We start from the raw sequence: 21,266 nt of genomic DNA, 5'->3' as shown, positions 1-21,266 counted from the left end.
TCATTAACGTGAGCTTAACTCATGTACTCCTCCTTGGACTTCCTTCTTCTCAACTATCGCTCGTTCGACTCCCTATGATTGATGGTTTTGAGTCATATCTTCGATGAGGGAACTAGCTTCAGGATAAGGTATGTTCATCCGTGCACAGCCTGCGGCAGCGTCGATCGTCATCTTAATGTTATAGTGAAGTCCATTATAGAAGGTCTGAATGATTAACCAATTTTCTAAACCATGATGTTGGCATGCTCTTAACAGCTTCTTATATCTCTCCCAAGCTTCGAACAACGATTCTCCTTGATTCTAGGTAAATCTAGTTATATGGTTTCGAAGAACGGAGATCTTACTTGGGGGAAAGTATCTAGCAAGGAATACTTTTCTAAGGTTATCCCAAGTTGTAATGGAATTGGGTGGAAGGGAATCTAACCATGATAGGGCTTTATCTCTGAGGGAAAAAGGGAATAATCTTAAACGGATTGCCTCAGGAGAAGCTCCAATGGTTTTAAAAGTGTCTGCTAATTGGAGAAAGATTTTTAAATGTTGGTTTGGGTTCTTAGTAGCGAGACCTGCGAATTGTCTCTGTTGCACTAGTTGCAACAGGGAGGGTTTAAGTTCGAAATTATTAGCTGGGATGGTTGGGTTTACTATACTAGAACTAGGTTATTCGTTGGGTGGTTGGGAGATTTCTGTAGCGGTGTATTCGTCGCTATATGGTTTATTGATTAAACCATAAGCAAAGCATACAATGAATTCGAGTCGCCACCGCACTTTTATTTATCCAAAGGACTGGCTAAAAAGCAAACAAAAGCCTAAGAAGTTTTACACGTAGAAAACTAATAAAAAGATCAGAGAATCTGGGTAAGGGGTAAATTACGCAATGGGAAGGTGTTAGGCACCCACTACGTCCTAGGTACTCCTAGGGAGCCCTTTTCACACTTGTTGTATAAGATTGTTATTTGTTATGAAATATTTATTGTGCAAACATGATTGGGATGACGAGAAAAGAATATACAATTTTTATTGTTTTTGTGTTCGAACGGATGAACCCGTTGCCTACGTACCTTCCATAAAAGGTAAGGATCAAAATCGCCGTAGTTCGGCTAAAAGATTTCCAAAAGTTAGTGGATTCAATTTTAAACACAAGCCCTAAGGTCTTACGTTATCCACGGGAGAAAACTCAACCTTATACAAACAACAAGTCCACCATGTGAGAAAAGCTTCAACTTGCTAGTGAGGGGTTAACCCTATAATAAGCAAGGAAGACTTACAATTCAATCAACTAAGGACAAATAGGTGAGATTGACATCAACCAACTAGGATAAATCAAACCTATGGCTAATGCATGAAAACTTAGCAAGAATGGACAAAGCCACAAAACAGTTGAATGGGTGAAATTAATTGATTATGAGTATTCACAAAAGGGGGTCAAAGTATGATTAAAATTGATTCAAAAGAAGTATTATGAAATGGAGTTTGAAAAAGTCAAGGACTTGGGGTCCAGGTTTTTAATTTAAAAGCATGAAGATGTTTGCACAATATTTATCTCAAGTTTTGAAAGTAATGTGTGAAGAGGTTTAGGACAAAATGGATGAATGGATGGAGATGGAGTGTAAAACTTCCTAGAAGGTTCACCTCTTGAAATCATATAGAAAATGACTCAAGTGTGTCCTTTGGAATAGGCAATGAGTAATAACAAACAAGCAAAGGAAAGGAAAGTCAATCAAAAGCGGATACCGGATGCCAATCACTGGACTTATACCAATCTCCTAAAACAAAACTGGATATCAGAGGCCACTCTATGGACTTATACCAATCTCCTCAACAAAGAAATAAAAAGTGGATACCGGGTGCCAATCTATCTGGACTTATACCAATCTCCAACAAAACAAAGCAAAACATTTGGATGTCAGATGCCAATTTATCTGGGCTTACTCTAACCTCCAACATATGATCATAGGAAAACAAACGCCAAATTACACGGACTTACAATTGTATCCTCACATAAATCAAATAAATGCATCAAGCAAAGAGATGATGAGTGGCCAATGAAATGGTCTTATACTCACTTCCATATCATAGGAACAATGGCCAATGAATGGTCTTACAATTGTCCTCAATGTGCAAACAACAAAGATATGTCATAAAGACAGATGAAATGATCATGTACTAATGAGAAATTAATGATGATAAATGCACAAAGCATGCAAGCAGACATGTACAAATGAACTAAATAATCAATCCACCAAAGTCATTCAGCACACACTATAACCAAACAATTAGGCTCATACAAAGGGTTAGGCATTGAAGCCAACTGGAATAGGGTTAATGGTGCTCTTAACCTTGACATTGAGAGCCAAGGTGAAGCAGATGAAAGGATATGAGGGGTGTGCCTCATCACTCTTATCCCTGGTCAGGGAGAGCATTTGAATATCAGAAAGTGTGGGAGTTCAGAAGGTAGGAACTCTCTCCACAAGTTAGACTCTATAGATCTTGGGTTTTTACTCACTATGCATCAACACATGTGGTGTGAGCAAGGTGAGTGACACACAGAATAGTAGGAGATAGGTTACATATCTCTTGGATTCTACCAATTGCCTTATTTAAAGGACTTTTCCTGCTTGGGACAAATGTAAACAAGCAAAAACATTGCCTCTTAAGGAGGACTTCAGACAGTTGCCTGGCCAAGTAACAGGCCAGGTCTTCCAGACTACATGGAGTAAGGAAATTATACCTCAATGCAAATTGCTTATCAAGCAAAGCAAAGCAAAGTTCACAAGGAACTAATAGCAACTAAAGTACCTGAAATCAGTCAAGCACAATTAGTATACCAGACACAAAGTTAAAACAAAACAGCATAAGCCAACAGACAATACAGTCAAGCATATGTGCAAAGCAACAAGCTCATAACAAGTGAGCTAGGCAACCTACAAAACAAACAAGTTAGTTCATGATAAAAAATCAAACTCATTCAACTTGTATTGATCTCTTTGAAGCATTTGTTGCTTAACCTGAAAAACCAAGCTTAAACATGAGTGACAAGACCACTAGGACAAGCCTAGGGTCAAAAGGAGATAAAAAGTTTAAAACAACAAGGGACAAGTGCCCAAAGTCAAGACAAATCAATCAAGAAGCAAACCCAAGTGGTTTCATGTTCATATCATTCATCATTATCATTTCACAAACCAATTAGGTCAAAGCATGTCATATAGAAGCTCATAGAAGTCAACAGAATGATTCAACTCAAATCCAATCACAAACATTTCAATAAATTCTCAAATAACTCATGATCAAACATCATCCATAACATGATAATCATACCAAATTTCAGATCATTTGGATCAAAGGAAGTAGGTCAATGAAAATCAGAAAGTCAAAGCAAGTTTAGGCAAACACATACAAAGCATCCAAACATGCACCAACTTCAATAAATCATAAAACAGTGACAACATATGAGAAATGAATGGGACCAAAATCATGACAAACATTAAGATGTCTACATTTCACATGTCAAATTTCAAGTCCATCCAATTAAGCATGAGAATTTCAAAGATCAAATACAAACATGTGTCACAAAAAGTCAACAAATGACCAATCAGGGGAGAAACTTCCAATCAAATAGGAAATGCCATCAATAATTCCAGAAAAATTCAAATGTATTCTCAACATCCACAAGTATGTTCATGCAAAAATCCAGACCATTTTGAGTTCAATAAGCATGGTAATGAAAATCATGAAGTTGGACATGAATGGTGTGACACAAATTGTCACACCCCTATTCAAAAAATCATATCTCATCAACCAGCAATGATAAATTCACAAACTCTACACCAAAATCACCATGGACATGTCTAGTTTAAGCACAAAAAATTTGGGAAGAAATGGATAATGTATCATCATTTCACAATCAATTTGGCAAGACATACATAAAATGGACAACATGAGCAAACCCTAGCACATTTTAAAATCCATACGTGGCGTGCGGTCACTGGCTCATGGCAATGGAATAGTGAAAAATACATGCAAAACAAAATGCCAAATGCCAAACACGATTCTGGGCGTTCAAATTAGGGTTCATGTTTACTGTTCATCATCATCATCAATCGTGATGAGCTTTTTTCTCAGAATTGGAAAATGAGCATACCAATCGAATCAGCTAAACATGTACATCACAAATCCAACATTCATTTTCATTAACTCATGCTAACAAGGATGAGTCGAGCAAAGTAAAGTTTAAACATCAAATTTCATTTCAACACAACTCACTTAATATTCAACCATTTTGCACGGTTCAAAGCTCAATGTAATCAGCATGGAGAGTTCTTTCTAAAGCATAGCATGATTTTGAAAATAAAGAGATTCGAAATCTTACTTGATTTGGAGCACAGTGATGATACAGTGGTTGTTTGGTTGCAAAAGGCTGAAACATATGTACAAGGAGGTTTGTATTGATGAATGGAGAATGAATTTTAGCTCAACAACTTTTGAAACAGCTCCAATCAAGATCTGCCATAGATGAAGCTTTAATGTAACAGTGGTATGAGAGGCTTTACAGCTGAGATTTGATGCTTGCTACAGCTTCCAAAAGGATGGCAGATGGTGGCACAAAGCTCAGGCACACGGGTTCTATGAAGATTTTTTCGAAAAAGTTCAGATGAGGAAAAAGAGAGTTTTGAGAGAAAATGGAAATTTGATCTGTTTTGTGAAAGTGTGCTAGGGTTTTCTCAGCAGAAATGTGGAATATATACTCTGTTTAGCATGGCTTAAGTTTGGTTAGTGCAAATGATAATGGGATTAGCTTAAAATGAAGTGTTTTACCAATTTGCTAAAAACCAACTCAAGTTGCATGGGGTGCATGTGACTGCACGAAAATGGGCCTTGAGCACATCCAAAATGCAATTCCTGAACATTTGTAATTGGTAGAAAACAATGGAAATGGTTATTTTTGAAAGTCAACTTTTTTACCTTTCCTTTTTAATTCAAGTCAACTAAAAAAAAGCCATTTTGATTGGTTGAGTTTTGGTGAATTGTGGTGAAGGATTTGGATAGAGCACATCAAATATGACTTGTAGCAAAAAACCTCACTCAATTTGGCCAAATGGTTTGGAAGATATGCCACTTTGAAGTTCAAATATTTTTGAGAATGATTTGATCATAACTTGCCAACCATAAATGAGAAATGAGTGTTCTTGGACTTTTTGGAAATGGGAGAACAAGATCTTCAACTTTCATGTTGGACAAAGATTCTTCTGAAAATTGTATGATGAAGTAATTTGGAGGAGAAGAACTTTCCATTTTTGGCAAATTCCAATTACAGGTCAACTTTCTATTTTTGGAAATTTCTTGTCTGACTTCAAATTCTTCACTGTGGATGTTTGACATGTTATATGAGGCTTATATGGACATGAATGAGACCTCTCAAACCAATTCCCACCATCAAATCACTGATTAAATGCACAGTTGACCACAGTTGACTTCAGTTGACTTTGCTAGGGTTTTGGCTGACTGAACCATGTTCTGATGAATTCCAAGCCCCTACCACTTGATATCTTGATTCAACATGATGTCACAACTCATATGAACTCTTGATGAATGATCATGGTGCCCAAATTCTTCAAGAATGGCCACCATCCACTGTTCAATGGCTGTTTTGACTGATTTGACCTAATTTGCTTCATCTGCAAGTGACATGGTTAGATGACAATATTTTTGTACTTTTGGTTAATAGACAGATGAAAAGCAATGATATACAAATGCAATACATGCTTGGTGATATGGTATGATATGATGCCATGAGGGATCTTAGGGACAAAATTGGGGTCTTACAGATGCCCCTATTTAAGGTCATTCTAGCCGGAGAAGTGAAGTTTAGAAATCTTCAACTCGACGCGGTAGAATGGGCTTAAATAACAGTAATGAGACAAATTTTGGTCCCTAAGAGACCTCATGATGCAAATGTATGCATGCAAAAGACACAAACTCTGTGGGGATATAGATTCACACAGAAGAAAAGACGATCCATCGGAGTAATACACTCACCAGGAACAGAGACTCTGACAAGACTCTCATTGGGGATAATAAAAGAAAAAGAAATGCGTGAGCAGGACACGACTTCAAGTTGGGGAAAAACAAAACTGACACAGCGTGAACAAGACACGACTCTGATTAGGGTAATAAAAATCAGACTGGAGACCTCACTGGGGAGTGAAGGACTTCACACTGGGGAAAAGAAAATTCCAAAAGGAAAACATCCATTGGAGAGACACAAGCTGACTCCTGGGGAGAAGCAATAGGAAACTCCACTAAGGAAGCACCAAAGAATGAGGTGTTACCGGTATAAGGGTAACAAACTCAGGAAGAATGAATATCTAAGACCGGTATAAGGGTGAGAGATATCAATCAACCAAACGTCTGAGAAAGACCTGAAGAAGGTACATAAACTCAGGAAAGTCTGACTCCGCAGGGGGACCAAGGTCATAATAGGGAGCAGAAGGGAAGGAACACCAGGGATACCGAGGTATATAATAGGTGACCGACCAAAGCGTGAATTGGTATATATGCCAAAACACTCATCATTCGAAAGGAGGGCTTGAAAAAAGCAAATCGACTTATAGGATGGACATTCGAATCCACAACGGGAAAACGAACCTTACTCAACTGGGGACACAAACCCAAAGAGTGCATGAGATATAATATCCATTACCGGCAGACCGTGGATATGAATACTCGCATGAGATATATTATCTATTACCGTCAGAACGTAGATAATAAACTCGCATGGTAAGAAACACCAGAGATACCAAGGTATATAATAGGTGATCTACCGAAAACGTGAATTGGTACATATGCCAAAACACTCATCATCCAAAACGTAAACTGGTTAAAGGATGGATATTCGATTCTACAAAGAATACGAATCTTGCTCAGCTGGGGAAAATCAACAAAGGATTCCAACTAAAGAGCGCATGAGACATATTATTCATTACCGGCAGACCGTGAATAATATACTCGAAAGGAAAAGGCACCAGAGATACCGAAGTATATAATAGGTGACTAACCAAAAAGAGAGACAATCGATACCAAGCATCCGGGTAAGCGAAAGACAACTCAAAGGGATAAATTGCAAGCATCCGGCAATTATCCGACAATAAAGAACATTCGACTCCGCAAAGGGAAATAACGAATCTTACTCGATCAGGGAAACACAAAAGGCTTCGATTGAAGAGTGCATGAGATATATTATTCATTACCGGCAAACCGTGAATAATATACTCGAAAGGAAAAGACACCAGAGATACCGAAGTATATAATAGGTGACTAACCAAAAAGAGAGACAATCGATACCAAGCATCCGGGTAAACGAAAGACAACTCAAGTGGATAAATTGCTAGCATCCGGCAATCATCCAACAATATAAAATATTCGACTCCGCAAAGGGAAGTAACGAAACTTACTCGACCAGGGAAACACAAAAGGCTTCAACTGAAGAGTGCATGAGATATATTATTCATTACCGGCAGACCGTGAATAACATACTCGCATGGAAGATTATCCACAACCGGTTACTGGGTTAATAAAGGATAAATCAACCGAAAAGAAAAGGCATCGGGATACCAAACTAGGTATATAATGATGACCAATCAAAAGGAGCAACAGATATTACCAACAAAAGGGTAAATGAAAGGCGATCTGCTGAGGACTCACTGGTGAAAATCAATGATCCGGGGATGAATTGTATAAACAGCAATTGTCCACGACGACAAGCTGGGGATATATTGATGACAATCAACTATCCGGGGAACGCAATCACTGTCAAACGGTGAAGGGACCCGCTGGGGATAAACTGCAAGCATCCGGCAATTATCCAACTGTACCACAAGGCACAAACTCCACTGGGGAGAAAGAATCAACAAACTGGGATTTACAACTACCGAATACGGGGTAGAAGACCACAGACTCAACTGGGGATGGGGCTAGAACAACACACAATCCACCAACAACCAGAACGAACCACAAAGGTTACTTCTGTTAGGGAAAAAGAGATAGGACTTACAATTACCGAATACGGGGTAATAGCCATACTCTGGTGGGGATAAACCATGAATTGGGGTTTACATCTACCGAATACGGGGTAGAAAACCTAAAACTCTGCGTGGGGATAGAACAAATCACAAATCCGCACGGGAAACCAAAAATAAGGTTTATAACAAACCACAAACTCTGTTGGAGAGTAAGAAATAGGATTTACGACTACCCCCTACTAGGTAGAAAACCAACAATTCTTGCCGAGGAATAAAAGGTATATAACCACCAATTCCGCTGAAAGGGCAAAGAAAATAGGACTTACAACTACCGGTATAAGGGTAGAGGCCCGAAAAAACTCCGCTGGGGAACAACCCACTGTGAAGCACAAGACAATTGACAAATAGCCAATTCGGGAATAATCCGAAAAGACAGACTGAATCAAAACACGTCCTAATGAGGATGTAACTCAAATAGGAAGATCCATCCCAATATATATGTTGGGAGGAAACGGAAGAAACCGTCATCCACGAGGATATATCTCAGTGGGGAACCGCAGAAGGAAAGACAACAGACACTTTCTGCTTATGGGGCTGACTCTATATGGAGAGATTTAACACCCGACATCTGCTAGGGGAGATCTATAAGGAGATCTGCATCACCACCATAGCAAGGAAACAAACAACAAGAGATATATGGCGAGAATGCAACATGAATATCTGAATGTTTATGAATATGCATGAATATGCATGATTTATGTTTGATGAATGCTGACAAAACAGACATATCTAACACAAACAGGTCCAGGAATCAAACGCCCGGTATTATACTTCCAGGGAAAAACCAACTGGAAAGTCAATCTGCGGAGATCTACATGCTATAAAGCATAGATCTGCGGGTACTGCTGGAGAAGCAGAGGATCAAAAATATCAGGAAACACCAAATCTCTGAGTGATGGATCAGCAAACAACCCAATCAGGGTACAGAAAGTCACAACGGGCAAAACAGCCACCAAGGCGAATCTGTTGGGGAACAAGAGAAAATCTCAAAGATCCGCAGGGGATCTCAGCATCATCTGAGAAACAAAAAGCTTTGCAACTCCAAACAACTCCGGGGAACAACCCACGGGGAGAATAACATCATCCAAGTAGAATCCAACTGCATAAGCAACTCTACTGGGGAAAACTGCTGCTGGAGAAAACTGAGTCTTCAACAAAACTCTGCTTGCAACTATGCTGGGGAACAACCCCATCACAAGATCTGAAGAAAGAAGATACCACCAAACCAGGAATATGAACCAAATGTCTTACCTGTTGGAGATCATGCCACCCTTGGGAGAGCACTAAGATATTCTTGAGTATCCTTTCAACCTTGTGAATATTCACTTTGTTTAAAACAACAAATTTTGAAAAATCTGTTTTGGTTAAAAACAATGATATTTTATCAATTAAAACATGCAAAACTTTTGTTGAATTGAAACAAATAAGAGTGCAAATAATTGGATAAAAAACTCAAATTGATTTGATGGAATGGTAGTCTGCAAATGGCAAGACTCCATAGATCTGTACAAATTTGAAATCAGTGATATATATTGGAAGAGGGCTACATTGAACATAATGATCCTTTCTCTACCAATTTGAATCTCGATGTATTCGAAGCTTCAGTTTGACGACGAATCAAGAATCCTCTGACGAGATGACAGCTGTGGAACAGAAAGTCTTGTCAGGATGTAGTTACTTGCCAAATCCCTAATTTTTGCCTAGATCGCCCCAGGGTGAGGTACTCAATCTAGCGGGATGCAAATATTCTCTTTTTCAAGTCTCTAATTTTTGCCTGGATTACCTGTAGCGGTGTATTCGTCGCTATATGATCTATCGATTAGATCATAAGCTATGAGATACATTGAAATATTTCGAGTCGCCACCGCACTTTTATTTATCCAAAGGATTGGCTAAAAAGCGAACAAAAGCCTAAGAAGTTTTACACGTAGAAAACTAATAAAAAGATCAGAGATTCTGGGTAAGGGGTAAATTACGCAATGGGAAGGTGTTAGGCACCCACTACGTCCTAGGTACTCCTAGGGAGCCCTTTTCACACTTGTTATGCTAAATTATTATTTGTTATGACAAAAGTATTGTGCAAACATGATTGGGATGGTGAGAAAAGAATATACAAGTTTATTATTATTGGGTTCGAACGGATGAACCCGTTGCCTACGTACCTTCCATCAAAGGTAAGGATCAGAATGCCGTAGTTCGGCTAAAAGATTTCCAAAAAGTTGGTGGATTCAGTTTTAAACACAAGCACTGAGGCTTTTCATTATCAATGGGAGAACACTCGACCAAAAACAACATCCACCATGCGAGGATAGCTTCGACGTACTAGAGGGGTTAGCCCTGTTTGAAGTACGGAAGTCTTACTGTCGACTCACTAAGGATAGGCAAGATTTACATCAACCACAATGATAATTGAAACCTATGGCTAATGCATGAAAAGATTAACAATGGACAAAGCCAAAACAAGTGAATGAGTGAAGTTAATTGATTGTGATTATGAAAATGAAGTCAAAGTATGATTAAGATTGATTCAAAGAAGTATTATGAAATGGAGTTTGAAAAAAAGTCAAGGACTTGAGTCCAGGTTTTTAGTTAGAAAAACATGAAGATGTTTGCACAACACTTATGTCAAGTTTAAAAGGTAAATGTGTGAAAAGGTTCCAAGACGTAATGGATGATGAATGGATGAAGGATGGAAAGTAAAACTTCTTAGAAGGTTCACTTCTTGAGATCATATAGCAGATGATTCAAGTGTGTCCTTTGGAATAGCAATTAATAATAACAAACAAGCAAAGCAAGCAAAAGCGGATATCGGATGCCAATCAATGGGCTTATACCAATCTCCTAAAACAGAATGGGATATCAGATGCCACTCAATGGTCTTACACTAATCTCCACAGGCAAAGAAATAAAAGCGGATACCGGATACCAATAGATGGATTTACACCAGTCTCCTAAAACAGAAATGGATATCAGATGCCGCTCAATGGACTTACACCAATCTCCTCAGAAGAAAACAAAAAAATGAGATATGAAATGTGGAAGTCAACTGCCAATCTGTCTGGACTTAGGTTAACCCCACAGTATGGTCCTAGGAAATCCAATGCCACATCACAGGGACTTACAATGGATCCTCACATACAAGGACAAAAGCAACAATATGATCACAGGAATGCAAATGCCAACTTACAGGGACTTATAATTGCAACCTCACATACAAACAGATGAACAAACTATGATCACAGGAAAGCAGATGCCAACTTACAGGGACTTATAACTGCAACCTCACATACAACATCAAACAGATCAAATTATGATCACAGGATAACAGATGCCAACTTACAGGGACTTATAACTGCAACCTCACATACAAACACACAGATCAAACTATGATCATAGGACAACAGATGCCAACTTACAGGGACTTATAACTGTATCCTCACATACATACAGATAAACAGAAGATATGAGTGACCAATGAGGTCTTACACTCTATCCTTCCATATCATAGGAGCAAATGCCAAAAGCAATGGACTTACAATTGTCCTCCATGGGCAAACAACAATGATAGCATCACAAAACAAATGAGATGATCATGCATTAATGACAATTGATGATGATGATAAATGCATAGCATACAAGCAAGCAAGTGCATATGAAGCAATCAATCAATCAGTGAATATCAAACAGCACACTCTATAGCCAAACAATGGGGGGCTCACACAAGAGGGCTTGACTTTAAAAGTCCACTGTAATGGGTGAAGGTCGCTCTTAACCTGGCCATTGAGGGGCTCAGGTGAAGCAGATGAAAAGGAGATGAGGAGTATGCCTCATTGCTTCAATCTCATATCAGAGAGAGCATCAAATAGAAAGTGTGGGAGTTCAGAAAGTAGGAACTCTCTCCACATTATTGACTCGATGAGATCTTGGGTATTTATCTCAATGCTTCAACCATGTAATGGGAGCAAAGAGAGGACACACTGAATAGTGGGGGATAGATTGCTTATCCCTACCTTCCACCAATTGCCTTACTTGAAGGACTTTTCCTGCTTGGGACAAATTTAAACAAACACAGGCATTGCCTCTTAAGGAGGGCTTCAGACAGTTTGCCCGGTCAAATAACAGACCGGGTCTCCAGACTACATGAAGAAGAAGTATTTATACCTCAAAGCAAATGCTAAAAAGCAAAGCAAGCAAGCAAGTTCAAAGAACTTAGGCAACTAAAGCACCTGAAAAAGTCAAACTTATTAGTAAACAAGTCAACAGTCAAAATCAAAAGAAAATGAACCAAAAAGTCAACCACAGAGGGACCAATTGTGCAAGGCACAAAGACTCAAGCATGTGAGTCACCTACAAAACAAAGATTAGCACATCATATAATTCAAACTCAACTCAACCAAAATTGAAAGGTCTTTGAGGTATTGTAGCTCAACCTGAAACAGATGAACTCAACATAAGCTTAGAAGACCACTAGGACTAGCCTAGGGTCAAAGGTGAAAGAAAAAGTCAAGACAGCAAGGGAAAGTCAACCCAAACCAAGTTTAAACATTCAAGAAGCATTCTCAATTGGATTCATAATTATATCATGCATCATGGTCATTTCATGTGCAAAAGGATGCAAAGCATGGCAAGAGAAGCATACAAAAGTCAACAGCAAAGACTTCATTCAAAAGTCAACCAAAACATTTTCAAAAATTATGAAATAAATCACACTCAATCCTAACATATAACATGATATACATGTAAAATTTCATGGCATTTGGATGAGAGGAAGGCAGTCAAGGAAAATCATGAAGACAAACCAAATTCAAGTAAGCATGGTGAAAGTCAACAAGCATGGGTCAACTTCAAAAAAATCATATCAATTTGAAAACAGAAGAGAAATGAATGAGATTAACACCAATGCAAAGCTTGAGAAGTCTAGTTATCACATATGAAATTTCATGGTCATACAATAAGATTTGAGAATTTCACAAAAGATTTGGCAAGGCATAGCACAAAAAGTCAACAAATGACCACATATGGAAGAAAATTCTCAATCAAATGGAAAACAGCAAGATTAATTCCAAGAAAATTCATACATCAATTAGACATACAAGGGATCATTCATGCAAAATTTGGGGTCAATTGGATAAGAGGAAGCATGTGAACAAAAATCAGGAAAATGCATGATCATGGCATAGCACCAAATGTAACACATAACTTCAGAAAATCATAACTCTCAATCCACAAATGATAAATGCACAAACTTTATATGGAAATGAAGATCAATGTGTCTAGTTTCACCACAAAAAAATTCAAAGGCATTGGATGCAATATGACAATTTCACAAAAGGAATGGAACAATGTATCATTTTGGCATACATGTCAAGAAAATAATTATCAATTAAAAACCAGCCAATGGAAAATTAATTAAAATTCACCATAAAATTCTAGACACATTCATGATCATGAGGAAAAAGTTTCAAGATTTTTTGATGAAAATCGAATGAGAAATAAATTTGTGAAGTTGGGTGAAATAATGAAGCAAGCATGAACAAAAGCATGGCAAAAGTGGTCAATACAAGTCAACAGAATGGCATTTGAGTAAATATTCTTTTCATTAATCAAAACGACACAGTTTTGGAGGGACACGGGAAATGTTCTTATTGGCTGTTGCCAATGGAACAGTGAACTTGGCCAATAGCAAACAAAATTCTGGGTTCTCACGCACATGAACTAGGGTTTGGCAACATGTTCATGGTATTCCCAACATCAAATACAAAATTCGACCAGCACAACAGCAGCATGATAATAGTACAGGCAACAACAATGTTCCTATTCTGGGTTTCTCATGCATAAGCTAGGGTTTTAACTAACAGCCACATTCATTCATCATCATGCAATTAGCATGCTTATCAAGATCCAAACGAAAATCAACATGGCATGGCAATCGGTAGGGCATTATTACAATAGGCTCATGCAACATACAAACAATCAAAGAAACCAACACACGTATAAATTCTGGGCAAGCTAAAAGTTCAATAACAGAGTATGAACTTCATCACCATGTAATCGAAACAGCAGCACATAACAGCATAGCAGTGTGTGTTCATCAGCATCATAACAAACCAAACAACAGCACATAGTAGCATGGTATTTGGCAATGCAGTAGCAGGCAATCAACATCAACATTCGTCATCATCATGTTTCATCATCAATTAAAACCAACAGCAACATGTAGCAATGATCATACCATAAACCAGCACCCATGTCCAAATGCAACAAACAACAGCATGTGAATTTTATGAACAAATTTAGAGTTTTCAATCAGCAGGGCAAATGCAGCAATGGTATTCATCATCATCATTCAAACAACAAACCAAACAACAGCATGGTTTGGCAACTTCAAGCTCATGTTCATGAACAACAATCAACAAACAGCATCAAAATCATGGGAAATTTTGGGCATCTGATAAGTTTGGGCAGCAGCATTATGTGGTCATTTTTAAACAAAGTTTGAGCAAAAAAAACACACAATGATATAGCATCAGTACTTATGTAGCATCACAACACCAGCAATCAGAACACATTTCATGAGGATTTCTTGGCAGGGTTTAGGGTTTTGAACAGCAGTAAGCAACATCATCATGTAAAATCATCAAGAACCAAACAGGCCCAAAGAATGAAACTATACCCACCAACATGTCAAACAAACATCATTCATGCATATTCTAGCAGCTATCATCACTAAATCGAGCTAAAACAACAAAAACATACCAAGGCAACTTTGGACATATTACTTTGAAATCAGAATTTTCATATATAACTCTACTATTTTACATGCCACAAATTGCAATGGGCTCAGCACATCATGAACAATACAAGGCATAGCATGGATTTAGAAAATGAAGGATTCGAAAGTTTACCAATGTGAAGAGCAGAAGCAGAGGCAGTGCTGTTTTGGTTGATTTGAGTGCAAACAGGTGCAGGTCCACGTTTATGATGATGCTGCTTGAAGCCTCTTAGCTCAACAAAGCTTGATTAGGTCCAAATCTCAATCTGTCATTGGAGTGCTCTTAGAGAAAACATGATAGAGGAGCTGCAAAACAGGTGGTGAATCATGCTTGCAAAAGGTTCTAAATGATGGTTATGTCGTGGAGGAATCAAGGGTATTTGAGGTTTGTTGATGGTTTATGCAGAAAAAAGCCAATTGCCAAAAATGCAAGAAGAGAGAATGAGGGTTTTTGGTCTGTGGAGGCTGTCAACTGTCTCTAGGGTTTAATCTGGCAGAAAATCACTTTATATATGTCTGTTTTATCTCTACTAATCAAATGCTAAACTGGTTTAGTCTTGGTGGAGTGATTTGCATTTTTGCTAATTGAGGAACAAGTGAAAAGGAGGTGTGTTTGTCTGCACAAATTTGGGCTGGGTACAGGCTGCTAGTGGCCAACATGCTGTGCTGTTTTGTGTGTGCTGCTGAATGCTGTACCTTGTTTTGCTCTTTTCCAACTAATTGCAAAAATTGCCAAGATTGCACTATGGTCCAAAAATGTGGTAAAATGGTGGTGTGATAATGATTTAAGGCTTGGAACAAATCACAAATGATATATGAAACACCTCCCAATTGGCAAAAATGAGAAAAAGTCCATAAGTCAAAAAGTCAACTGTGAGTCAAACTTTGATTTTTAAAGGAATAGGTCCAAAAATGCCATTTTGAATGGTAAGGTTTTAGGTCATGAAATTTATATTTTTGGAAAGAGGATGAAAAATGTGGTTTGTAGGAAAAAACCCCACCAAATTTGGCCTTATGGTTTGTGAGTTATGGCTCTTTGAAGTTCAAAAATTGGTGAAAATGATTTGATCATATCTTGACAACCACACATGGGATTTTGATGTTCTTGGACTTTTTGAAAATGGGAGAACAAGATCTTCAACTTTCATGTTGGGCAAAAATTCATTTGAAGCTTGTATCATGATGTAAGTTTAAGATCAAGAAGTTTCCATTTTTGGCAGTTGAAATTACAGGTCCACTTTCTATTTCTGGAAAATTTCTGATTTGACTTGATTTTCTTCCATGATGAGGTTGAACATGATATATGAGGCTTATACAAGTATGAATGAACTTCTTCAGATCAATTCTATCCATCAAATCACTGATTAAATCAACAGTTGACCAAGTGTGACTTTTCTAGGGTTTTGGATGACTGAACTTCTTCTGATGATTTCCAAGCCCTAATTCCTTGAGACCTTGATTTCAAATGATGTCCCAAGTTGTATGAACTTTTGATTAATGATCATGATGCCCAAATTCCACAAGAATGGCCATCATCCATTGCTTTGACTGACCACTGACTGATTTTGACCTAATTGCTGATGACTGCTTCAACTGCAAGCAACAAGGTTAAACTGACAATATTTTTGTACTTTTTGAATGATAAACATATGAAAGCAAAGATATACAAATGCAAAGTATGCTTGGTGATCAAGAAACAAACCCACAAGGTAATCTATCCACTAAGAGGAAAGCAAAGGCATGCAATGATCCTTGAGGCCATGATATGATATGATATGGGCCATGAGGGATCTTAGGGCCCAAAATTGGGGTCTTACATTACCCTTGCGGGTTCTCCACCGAGACGCTCATTTTTGCCTAAGCCTCCCTTTCGGGTTTTCAACTTAGCGAGCCATTCTTTTTTTCATTTGCATATACTTTTTTTTTCTAGGCAAAGTATCTCTTGACTGCATCTGAATTCACAGGACGAGTGAAATCCTCCCCATTAATTGTTGTAAGCATCAAAGCTCCGCCTGAAAAGGCTCTCTTGACAACATATGGACCCTCGTAGTTTGGAGTCCACTTGCCCCTGGAATCGGGCGCGAAAGACAAAACTTTCTTGAGCACGAGGTCACCTTCTCGGAACACACGCGGCTTGACCTTTTTATCGAATGCTTTCTTCATTCTCTGCTGATATAACTGACCATGGCACATGGCAGTTAATCGCTTCTCTTCAATCAAATTCAATTGGTCGTAACGACTCTGCATCCATTCAGCATCAGTCAACTTGGCTTCCATCAAGACTCTCATTGATGGGATCTCCACCTCTATTGGGAGAACAGCTTCCATGCCATAAACAAGAGAGAAAGGGGTTGCCCCTGTTGAAGTGCGTACAGACGTACGATATCCATGCAAAGCAAATGGCAGCATCTCATGCCAATCTTTGTACGTGACAGTCATCTTCTGGATAATCTTCTTGATATTCTTATTAGCGGCTTCAACAGCCCCATTCATCTTAGGTCTGTAGGGAGAGGAATTATGGTGTGCAATCTTGAATTCAACGCACAACTCATCCATCATCTTGTTATTCAGATTAGATTCATTATCAGTAATGATCCTCTCTGGCACACCATAACGGAAAATCAGTTGGTTCTTGATAAACTTCACAACCACCTGCCTGGTTACATTCGCGTACGAAGCGGCTTCAACCCATTTGGTGAAGTAATCAATTGCTACGAGAATAAACCGGTGTCCGTTGGACGCTTTCGGCTCAATCATGCCGATCATGTCGATTCCCCACATAGAGAAAGGCCATGGTGATGAAATCACATTCAGAAGTGTCGGAGGAATATGAATCTTATCCGCATAAATTTGACACTTGTGACATTTCTTCACATACTTGCAACAGTCAGACTCCATTGTCAGCCAATAGTAGCCTGCTCTCAACATCTTCTTAGCCATGGCATGTCCATTGGAGTGAGTACCAAATGAACCCTCATGGACCTCAGTCATCAACAGGTTTGCTTCGTGTCTATCCATGCATCTGAGCAAAACCATATCAAAATTCCTCTTATACAGCACTTCACCACTGAGGTAGAAACTGCCTGACAACCTTCTTAAAGTTTTCCTATCTTTCACAGATGCCCCAGGCGGGTAGACCTGGTTCTGGAGGAAATTCTTGATATCAAAATACCAAGGCTTGTCATCTTTCACTTCTTCGATTGCAAATATATGAGATGGTCTGTCCAAACGCATCACAGTAATATTGGGGACATCATTCCACCATCTGACCACAATCATGGAAGCAAGCGTAGCAAGAGCATCTGCCATCCGATTATCCTCTCGAGGAATGTGATAAAATTCGACTTCTGTGAAGAATGTTGAAATTCTCCTTGCATAATCTCTGTACGGGATGAGACCAGGTTGATTCGTCTCCCATTCTCCCTTGATTTGATTAACAACCAGGGCCGAATCGCCATACACGTCAAGATACTTGATTCTCAAATCAATGCATTCTTCAAGTCCCATGATACAGGCTTCATACTCCTCCATATTATTCGTGCATTTGAAAGTTAGCCTTGCTGTAAACGGAATGTGTGAACCTTGAGGAGTAATGATCACTGCCCCAATTCCATTTCCATATTGATTAACAGCGCCATCAAACACCATCGTCCATCTGGAACCAGGTTCTGGACCTTCATCAAGTGTAGGCTCATCGCAATCTTTCATCTTCAAATACAGAATTTCCTCATCAGGGAAGTCATACTGAACAGACTGATGATCTTCGATCGGCTGGTGCGCTAAATGGTCAGCCAAGATACTACCTTTGATAGCTTTTTGAGCTCGATACTCAATATCATACTCAGACAACAACATCTGCCAACGGGCAATCCTCCCAGTTAAAGCAGGCTTCTCGAAGATATACTTAATTGGATCCATTCTGGATATCAACCAAGTTGTATGATTTATCATGTACTGGCGCAAACGCTTAGCAGCCCAAGCCAAAGCACAGCACGTCTTCTCAAGCATAGAGTACCGAGACTCACAATCAGTAAACTTCTTACTGAGATAGTATATAGCAAATTCTTTCTTCCCTGATTCATCTTGTTGACCGAGTACACAACCCATCGAGTCTTCAAGAACTGTCAAGTACATAATCAGAGGTCTTCCTTCCACAGGCGGAGACAATATCGGAGGTTCAGACAGATACTCTTTGATACTGTCGAAAGCTTTCTGGCAATCCTCGGTCCAATCATGAGACTGATCTTTCCGGAGGAGCTTGAATATCGGCGCACATGTGGCAGTCATGTGGGATATAAATCTGGATATGTAGTTCAAGCGGCCAAGAAAACCTCGGACTTGCTTCTCAGTTTTGGGTGCAGGCATCTCTTGTATTGCTTTGACCTTTGCAGGATCAACCTCAATACCTCTCTCACTCACCACAAAACCCAACAACTTGCCGGAACGGACTCCAAATGTACACTTGTTCGGATTCAGGCGAAGTTTAAACTTCCTCAAACGCTGAAAAAGCTTCAACAAATGCTCAATATGCTCAACTTCCGTTCGGGACTTAGCAATCATATCATCAACGTAGACCTCTATCTCCTTGTGCATCATATCATGAAACAAGGTAGTCATAGCTCGTTGATACGTGGCTCCGGCGTTCTTCAAACCGAAGGGCATCACTCGATAACAAAATGTTCCTCAAGGTGTGATGAATGTTGTCTTCTCCATATCCTATGGTGCCATCTTGATTTGATTATATCCGGAAAATCCGTCCATAAAGGAAAAGACTTTGAATTTAGCTGTATTGTCTACCAACATGTCGATGTGTGGTAGAGGAAAATCATCTTTTGGACTAGCCTTATTCAAATCTCTATAATCAACGCACATACGGACTTTTCCGTCCTTCTTAGGAACAGGCACAATATTGGCCACCCATTGAGGATATGTAGAAGTCACCAGAAACCCCGCATCAATTTGCTTCTGAACTTCCTCTTTGATCTTCACTGCCATATCTGGATGAGTTCTTCTGAGCTTCTGCTTCACTGGCACGCACTCAGGCTTTAAAGGCAGGAAATGTTGCACAATATCTGTATCTAAACCCGGCATGTCTTCATAGGACCAAGCAAAGATATCTGAATATTCTCGTAGCAAACTGATCAACTCTTCCTTGACGGACCCTTCAAGAAGTGCCCCAATCTTCACCAGGCGAACACAATCCTCAGACCCCAAGTTGACTGTTTCCAAGTCTTTGAGATGCGGCTGAATGATCTTTTCTTCGTGCTCAAGGAGACGGGTAATCTCATCAGGAATCTCCTCAACGTCATCTTCCTCTGCCTCAAATACAGGGAATTCAAAATTGGGAGATGACGTTGGATCATTATGTTCAATGGGTTTTAGGATCAACCTGCATAATGATTTTGGTTAATGAAAAAACTTTAGCATTTAAACAAACAAGCCATTATGCAGATGAAAAAGATTGCTTTTATTCTTGTTTTTATGGGTTTTTTGTGATCACTGATTTCATGCAAAAGCAAAAAGTGAAAACAAAGGAAAAACAAATGTTAAACAATGCATTAATTGAATGAAAACATCATTGTATATATGCTTTTCCAACAATGTCATCACTTCTCCTTTTGGCATGGGAGAAGGGTTTTAAACAAGGTGAACAATTACTCTGATCTATGGATGACCGTAGGAACATCTACAGCGACCCAATTGTGGCAGACACCACCAGGAATAACGAAGTTGTTCACGTCTTCTGCATCCTCTTCCAAGATAGCAGCAACTTCCTCTTCAGGTTGATCATCATGGATGAATCCTCCACTCGTGAACAAACCTTGCTCATTGCATGCCCCAGAACAGTAGCCAATGCCAGCCCGGGCTCTATTGTCTTCAAGTTCAATCACCTTCCCTAATCCAGCAACTGCACCACATTCAATGGCCAGCTTCGCATCACGGTAGGAAGTGAATGAAGGAGACTTCTTCTCGATCGGTTCATCAATAGATAAAGCTTGGAATGGAGTTCCAACTTCGTCCTCAGCGTCAATGTACGAGAAAGAAGACAGATGGCTAACCAGGAGAGCCTTTTCTCCCCCTACTACAACCAGTTTCTTATTCTTCACAAATTTCAACTTCTGGTGTAGGGTGGATGTCACGGCGCCAGCCTCGTGAATCCATGGTCTGCCTAAGAGACAGCTATAAGATGGGTGGATATCCATTACCTGGAAGGTAACTTGTAAATCACTTGGTCCAATTTTGATAGGGAGATCAACTTCCCCAATCACGGTCTTACGCGACCCATCGAATGCTTTCACAACAACCCCACTATGCCTCATAGGAGGACCTTGATATGACAATCTGGAGAGTGTGGTCTTTGGCAATACATTTAAGGACGATCCAGTGTCCACCAGCACATTGGAAATTGCATCAGATTT

General features: G+C 39.2%; 1 non-coding gene across 1 annotated transcript; it reads left to right on the top strand.

Annotated features, from left to right (window-relative positions):
* The first annotated feature begins 226 nt into the window (after nt 1-226).
* LOC127077449 (small nucleolar RNA R71) lies at nt 227-333 on the top strand. Its single transcript, XR_007787260.1, has one exon. It is a non-coding gene; the product is annotated as a small nucleolar RNA R71 (small nucleolar RNA).
* The last annotated feature ends 20,933 nt before the right edge of the window (nt 334-21,266 follow it).

The sequence above is a fragment of the Lathyrus oleraceus genome, chromosome 4, assembly GCF_024323335.1.
Source record: "Lathyrus oleraceus cultivar Zhongwan6 chromosome 4, CAAS_Psat_ZW6_1.0, whole genome shotgun sequence".
Taxonomy (NCBI): Eukaryota; Viridiplantae; Streptophyta; class Magnoliopsida; order Fabales; family Fabaceae; genus Lathyrus; species Lathyrus oleraceus.
Note: the sequence above shows the minus strand (reverse complement) of the source record. Positions and strands in the feature narration are given on the sequence as shown.